Here is a 7,584-nt window from a genome sequence, read left to right on the forward strand (position 1 = left end):
ATGCCTAGGGAAGATGGCTTATACCACCCCCTTGTTTATGTGGATGAGCTATGTCAGTCGCAGATGGGTTATGCTTAGTCTTGAATTGCATGAATTTTTGAAAAATTGTTGTAGCTATTTTCTATTTCTACACTTTAACATTACATGTAGTTGTTTCCCCAAGTTAATTACATTAAAGCATGATTACGAGGTCTTGGTGAACTCAATTCCATAGCCTCCCTTTAATAGTTATTTTAATCTTTGAATTCAATTTAGTTTTATTTAATTTTTATACAAGTGACAAACAAACAACAACTCTTCAAACCATCTTTTGTGACATTAAAAAACAAGAAATTAGTCTTTGAAATCTGATTGCCATAAGCTTCGCAATCTTCGTGGATCGATACCCCTACTTAGCCGCTTTCTTTGTGAATTCGTGCTTGAGTTAGTGGTTTATTATTGATACCCTGTCAAATGCACATCAATTTTTGGCGCCATTGCCGGGGATTGCAATTAGCTTTGTGATAAAAAATTTCAAAGATTAAATTAAATTTGGTTGTAATTAAAAATTTTGTATATATTCTTCTATTTTTCATTTGTTTGCCAAGCGTTTTAAGTGCAGATTTGAAGTAAAGGTGCTGCTTTAAGGTGTTAAACAAGTGCTGAAAAATTCAAAAAATTCTGAAAATTTGGAGAATTTGCACCCTTTGTAAGTATTTCAAGTTGATTTTTGTTGCACTTGGAGTTTTGGTTGTATTTGATTTACATAGATGCACGCTAGTTGATATTAGGTCGTAGGTCTTTGACATTTGCTAGTTGATGGAGAGTAATTATACTCCAACTCATTTTTACATACCACATAAATTATGTGCATTTTACTCTAGCCATACACATGATATAAGAGATTGTCCTACAACGGGACAATTTTCTAATTTATCAAGAACAAGCAAATGCAGATTTTTTTAAACCGGGGAATGATCCATATTTCAATCATTATGAGCCGGGTTGGGGAGATCAACAAAAATTTTTTTGGCATGATATGGGAAATTCAGCCCCTCCATCTCATGAGCAATATTTTCAATCAAATTTTCAGCCCAATGATCATTATTTCCAGCCCTCATCTCCTACACCTTCTCCATTGGAAGAGATATTGGCTTCACGTAAGCAAATATTGGCTACCTTGGCTAGCATGCAACCCACCACTGAGTTGATCCATTCTCATTCCCAAGCTCTACCTAGGATAGAAGTCCAAGTGGAACAAATAGCTGAGGAATTTCTATGTGAGCTTATAACCGATTCAAATGGGTATTCTATGAATGATGAGATTAATCCTACTACCTCTTATCTTAAGAATGATTAAGTTGTTAGTGCACATATGAGAACGAAGAAATGGTGGTTCAAAATAATCAAGTTGTTGCCACATATAAAATTGAAGAATTTGTAGGTCAAAATGAGGAAAAAAATGATGAAGAGATTGAATCCCTAAAAAATCCAAATCAATTGTCCCGAAATCCTCTAAAAGCTTGCTTGGCTCATTTTAATTGTGAGGATTTTGATGTTGAAAAATCTATTTGGGAGGTAAATTCTTTGCTTGATATTCCTCCACTCTTTCACTCTCCTCTTTGGACAACACCAAATAAATCTCTCTCTTGGGAGCATGTATCTCCTTCCATTCCCTCACTTAAGTTGGCTCAAAATTTTGAGATTGAACCACCAGATAAGTGTGAGGAGGATGTTGAAAGTTTGAAGGATATTCTTCCGGGCATTCCCGTGCTAACGATGATCCTTCACAAGTCTTTACTTAATGTTCCATCACTTGATCAACCATCCCAAAATCCAAATCAATCTTCCCATAATTCAAAGTTCTCAAATGAAAAAGAATGGTGGGTTAAGGTCTTTCCTTTACCAACTCCCATTTTTTATCATCAGTCTCTATTTTCTCCACTCCTAAAGAAACTTTCTTATGTGGGGACGCAAGACACTCCAGAGAGACATGGTATCAGTTAGCCCTTACCTTGAGATCCGTATTTTTTAAATATTTTTCAGTTTTTTTATTTTACTCTTTTTGTCGTTTGGGACATTTTTATCTTTTAAACGTTGTTTTACATTGAAAAAAAAAAAAAAAAAAAAAACAAATAAACAAAACAAAAACACAAAAAATTGCCTAAGTATGAACCTAAAAATTAGCGCTTCCACAAAAGTGCTCTGAATCTTATTCTGTTGGTCATACTAGGTGTTTCGGGCATCAAATAGGCTCTGGTGAAAAAATTAAAATTTTTTGGGATCATTTCGGGCTCCAAATTACAAAATTAAAAATCCAGAATATTAGAAAATTTTTGTTTGGACGCCCCTTCTGGCGTCTGGATGCAATGCTACCTGGGAACAAAATCTTTTCAAAAACCCAAAAATTTGAGTTTTTTAGGAACATGTCCGTTTTTTATTCTGACTATTCCAAGGGATGTCCCAGTATTAGTATATCATGTCCAAGTGTTCCCGTGAATTATGGATTCCGTTCCGGCCTCCAAATGGCCGGAATAAAAATCCAGTCCCCAGCCTAATTTTCATCCAGACGCCCCACCTTGCGTCTAAACGCACAGTGCCCCTATGTGTGTCACAACATGGCCAAGGCTGCGCACCTCGCGCGTGTGTCCAGACGCCTCACCTTGCGTCCGAACGTAAATGCCCAGAATTGGGGTCCATTCACTTATCTCTATATAATTCTCCCCCAATTCATTATATTCTTCCAAACTCTTTATATTTCGACCCTATCTCTCTCTTAAGCCTATTTTGCTCAACTTTTTGCTTCCATAGCATCTTCTAATCATCATCATCCTCCATCTATTATCCAATTCAAAGATTCAAGCTCTCAATTGTCAAAGGTCCAAAGGCTTTATCTTCTTCATTGTGGTATATCTCCTCTTCTTCTCTCTTTCAATTCTTTCAAGTTTTAATCTTGTATGAGGAGGAAGGGATTTATTGTTGTGGATGGATAGGTTATGTTGGGAATAAGAGGAATTTTATTTGTATGCTCTCATTGTGGGTTTCCTATGCTTAATGCCATATTCTTGCTCTAGGTAGCTTAGTGTTCCCATAAGAGGAATTAAAAATAAAATAAAATAAAAATAAAAATAAGATAAAATGAAAATATTTTTCGATTTTTGAAAAATTTCCTAAAATTAAATATATATATATATATTGAAATTTTTGAGAATAAAATGAAATAAACTAAAAATTCAAAATATATATATATTTTTGTTTTTTTTATTTTTACTATATTAAAGTTCAAAATTCAAAAGAGTAGTTAAATCAAAGTCAACAAAGGAGGTACAGATCGATTAATGCAAGATCGATCTGAAAGACACTTCGATCGATGCACAGAGAGGTCTTTTTCATGGATCTCAAAAAAATTTCTAAGTGTGGAGTGAAGATCGATCCAAGAAAAAGTTGGATCGATCTAGGGACTTTCAGATCAATCCAAGAAAATTTTCGATCGATACACAGAAAGCTGATTTATGCAGGAAATTTTCGATCGATGGAACAGAGAGATGATTGGATGTAGGAATGGATGTTCGATCGATCGAACCTCTTGCTGAGATTGATCAAACAGGAACAAAATGCCTATTTTCAGAATAAAAATGCATGCATTCTCAATCACAGTTCCTAGCCATGTGTATAAACCCTAAAACATATCTAGACGACGAAAGAAATGAAATTTAAAATAGAAATGAGAGAGGAATAGGGTTGTGAAACCCTACGAAATGCACTAGTATTTAACGTCTCTAGCAAGACGTTGGGCTCTTTTAGCCCGGATTAAACATCTTGTAGTGCATCCCCTCCTTGACAGGGTGATAAATACTTTGAACTTCACCCAACAAATGGTTCCCTAAAGAACTTGTTAAATTAGGATCAAAAGAGATTGTTGGTACTTTGGGATTCCATGCCCTTTCAAAACAAGGTTTTGGAACTACATTATTTGAATTCAAGGTCGAAGATAAACTTTTTAAAGTTTTGGTTTCAAGCAAAGATTCTATTCTTTCACATTCACTGTCATGACATTTCTCTATAATATTCACCTCTTCATGCTTGTCAAATGAATTTGGGGTTGGATTGAAGATATTCAACTTCATCTTCATGTGGCCAAATGAGATCTTCATTATCCCCATCCTATAATTTATGTTGGCATTCGCGATTGCCAAGAAATGACGGCCAAGGATAACAGGAATTTGGCTCTTAGGATTTGGAACCGGTTTCGTGTCAATGACAACGAAATCAACGGGAAAGAAGAATTTATCAATCTTAATCAAAACATCCTCAATGATACCCCTAGGCTATTTAATGGATCAGTCGGCAAGTTGCAAAACTACCGACGTCAGTTTTAAGTCTCCTAAGCCCAACTTGACCTATACCGAGTATGGAAAAAGGTTAATACTTGCTCCTAAATCTAGAAGAGCCCGAATAATGACATGGTCACCAATAATGCAAGATGTAGTGGGTGAACCAGGGTCCTTAAACTTCGGGAAAGTGTTATATTGCAAAATTGAGCTCACTTGCTATGTCAAGACCACTTTTCTAGGTGCTTGACTTTTGTTTTTCTTCTTTTGGGTGCAAAGATCCTTTAAGAACTTGGCATAAGCTGGAATTTGCTTGATTACATCCAAAAGTGGAAGATTGATCTTCACTTGCCTAAACACTTCAATAATCTCATTCACTTTGGTCTTTTGTTTGTCAATGGAAATGGATCCTTTTAAGGCATCCGAAAATGGAGCTTTTGGTTCAAAAACCTTTTCAGAATTTTTCTTTGAAGTTCCGTCAACATAAGAATTTTGCAAATCATTTTTCAAATTTTCCTTTTTCAAATCACTTTTGAAATCACTTTTCAAAACTTTCTCATTTGAAAGATCATGTACATGCAATGAAGGAGGAATAAAATGTGAAACAGGACGGGTGTCAACTTTTAGTTGCACTGGTTCACTCTCTTCATTGGACATACCTACTTGGTTGTCCACAATCTTCCCACTTCTCAAGGTTGTTACCGCATTGACATGTTCAATTATAAGACCTTTCGATGAGGAATGAGTCTCCACAACGCATTGTTGCTTAGGTGGGGCATTCAAAGGCATTTTCCCTTTCTCTCTAGCATTTAAAGTACTAGCTATTTGCCCTACTTGGGTTTCTAGCTTAGCAATGGATTGAGAGTGAGAATGAAACAATTGAGTGTTCGCCTCTAGAGTGCCTAAAGCAGTCAAAACTTTCTCTTCAAAAGTAGGACTCTTAGAATTTCCTTGGGAATATGATTGATTTGGAAAATGAGAATTAGAGAATTGGTTTCCATGTGATTGATATGATGATCTAAATTTTTGGGATCCTTGGCCTTACATTGGAGGTGGAATATACTTCCCTTGAAAACCACCTTGGCAAAGGGTTTGAGCCTTCCCCTTGGCTTTTCCAAGAGAAGTTCGGGTGATTCCTCCAACTATAATTGTAATAGTTGCCATAAGGATTGTTCCCTTGATTAACAAATGTTGTATTGACTTGTTCATGATGCTCATTTTGCGCATGTCCATTGGAAGTAGAATGCAAAACACTAGAACAAGTCATACATGTCTCATTGGATGAATGATGAGAATGGTTAGGGGAGGAAGACATTGGATGAATGATGAGAATGGTTAGGGGAGGAAGACATTGGATTCGCCGAGTTTTGGTTGATTAAGAATTGATTAAATCTTTGAGATAAGGATTTCATCTCGACGGCTATTTCATTTGAATTGTCGACTTGATATAAACCAACATTCTTCCTTCCACTTAAATTTCTACCATTTTTAGAAGATAATGATCTATGCATTGAATTTTCACTTATGCTTTCATAGAGACGCCAAACATCATTTTCATTTTTGTCAAGAATAGAACCACCCATTGATGCATCAACCATACCCTTGTGATTATCGGGCAAACTTTTAAAGAAGTATTAAATCAATTGCCACTTAAGCATGTCATGATGTGGACAGTTCCTAAGCAATTCATTAAATCTTTCCCATGCCTCATGAAACATTTCCCCATCCCCTTGTGAAAACTCTCGAATTGAGGTTCTCATGGCATTGGTCTTAAAAACCGAATAGTACTTCTTCAAGAACTCTTGTTGCATTTCCGCCCAAGAAGTTATCGAAAAAGGCCTACGATGTTGAATTAATATTTTGCCTTGTCTTTAAGGGTGAATGGAAAAAGTTTAAATCTTAAAACCTCTTCCGGCATGTCCGTGTATCGTACAGTGGAACATACTTCTAGAAACTCATCCAAATGCTTGTAAGTTTCTTCACTTGGAAGTCCGTGATAGTTAGGAAGCATTTGAAAGGTTTGCGGTTTAATCTCGTAGTGATGTGCTCTAAATGGTGGCAATTGAATGCAAGTGGGTGTATTATATTCATTCGGCACATAATGATCTTTTAAAGCAAGAGGTGGATTCGCAACCGGTGGTGCTACATAAGCGCCTTGATTGCCTTGGATTATGGGAGGTTGTGGAGCAAACATTGGCCTAGGCATTCCCAATGGAACTTAGCCTTGTTGTTGTGGTGGGTGAATGAATGGCCTTGGCATGCCTAATGGAACTTGGATGTTGTCAGAATGCACATTAGGGTGGAGGATACCTTGTTGGTCTATGTGATTAAGGTCCTCCACATAGTCCTCATTATGTACTTCCATTGAAGAAGTAGAATGATCAAAATTATCCCTTCCCCTAGGATTTCGAATAACGGATTCAAGATTAAAATTAAGAGGGAAAAGAGTAAGATTCAATGACCTACGACCATGTATGCACTAGCAAAACAAATAACAAGAAGTAAGAAAATATCGAACACTTCACCCCTACAACAAATCAATCAACAAATCTCCACATACAATGATCCTATACTCCCATGCTTGAACAATATGCAAAGAAAATTAAAAATGCCTCTACGTGGGCTTACGATTTATCTATGAATTGAAAAACAAGCCTCCACGCTGTGGAGGGAAAAAAATCACACCAATCGCAAAATAACACGTGGTGACAAAAGGCAGCCCGCAAAAAGGCTAAAAGCCGATAATAAGACATAAGCCCAGTGAAGGAAGGCCTACTTAAAATAGAAGCAGAATAAACAGGCCCAATTCTGACAAGGCCCAAACTCCATAACGCCCATAATAATGTCAAATGCACGATCTGTAGACATAAATTACCCACGTTTGGGAATAAAAGCCAAGAAACGGCTCCATATAAATTCCTAAGCTAAAAAATACTTATAAATAGAGCCTGAACAAAGGTAAAAGGCAAGAGACTCTGAATACAATCACTATCTCAAAGATTTACTTGCTCCCTTCTTAATTTTTTCTATGTGCTTTCCATAGTCGATCTCTCTAGGTGTTCGGGTGTAAAAAATTGCACCCACACTTTGGCGCCGTTTGTGGGAACTTCGATATAAAAAGTCCGTTCCCTATCCCTTACATACAGCATCACTCCAAAATGGCAACAGAGCTAGACATTGTTCAACCGCAACAGCAAGAGACCATGCAAAAGATACGTGAAGAGTTGCAAGCACAATTGGACGTTCTGCGACAAGCAAATGAAGCCAGCGTTGA

The 7,584-nt window shown here is 36.7% G+C and overlaps 1 pseudogene; it reads left to right on the forward strand.

Annotated features, from left to right (window-relative positions):
* The first annotated feature begins 5,966 nt into the window (after positions 1 to 5,966).
* Positions 5,967 to 6,065, forward strand: LOC132297916 (small nucleolar RNA R71; annotated as a pseudogene).
* Positions 6,066 to 7,584: the final 1,519 nt, after the last annotated feature.

The sequence above is a fragment of the Cornus florida genome, unplaced genomic scaffold (genome assembly GCF_030987335.1).
Source record: "Cornus florida cultivar Cherokee Brave unplaced genomic scaffold, ASM3098733v1 CherokeeBrave_3.0.0_Hap2_Chr02, whole genome shotgun sequence".
In the NCBI taxonomy this organism is placed as follows: Eukaryota; Viridiplantae; Streptophyta; class Magnoliopsida; order Cornales; family Cornaceae; genus Cornus; species Cornus florida.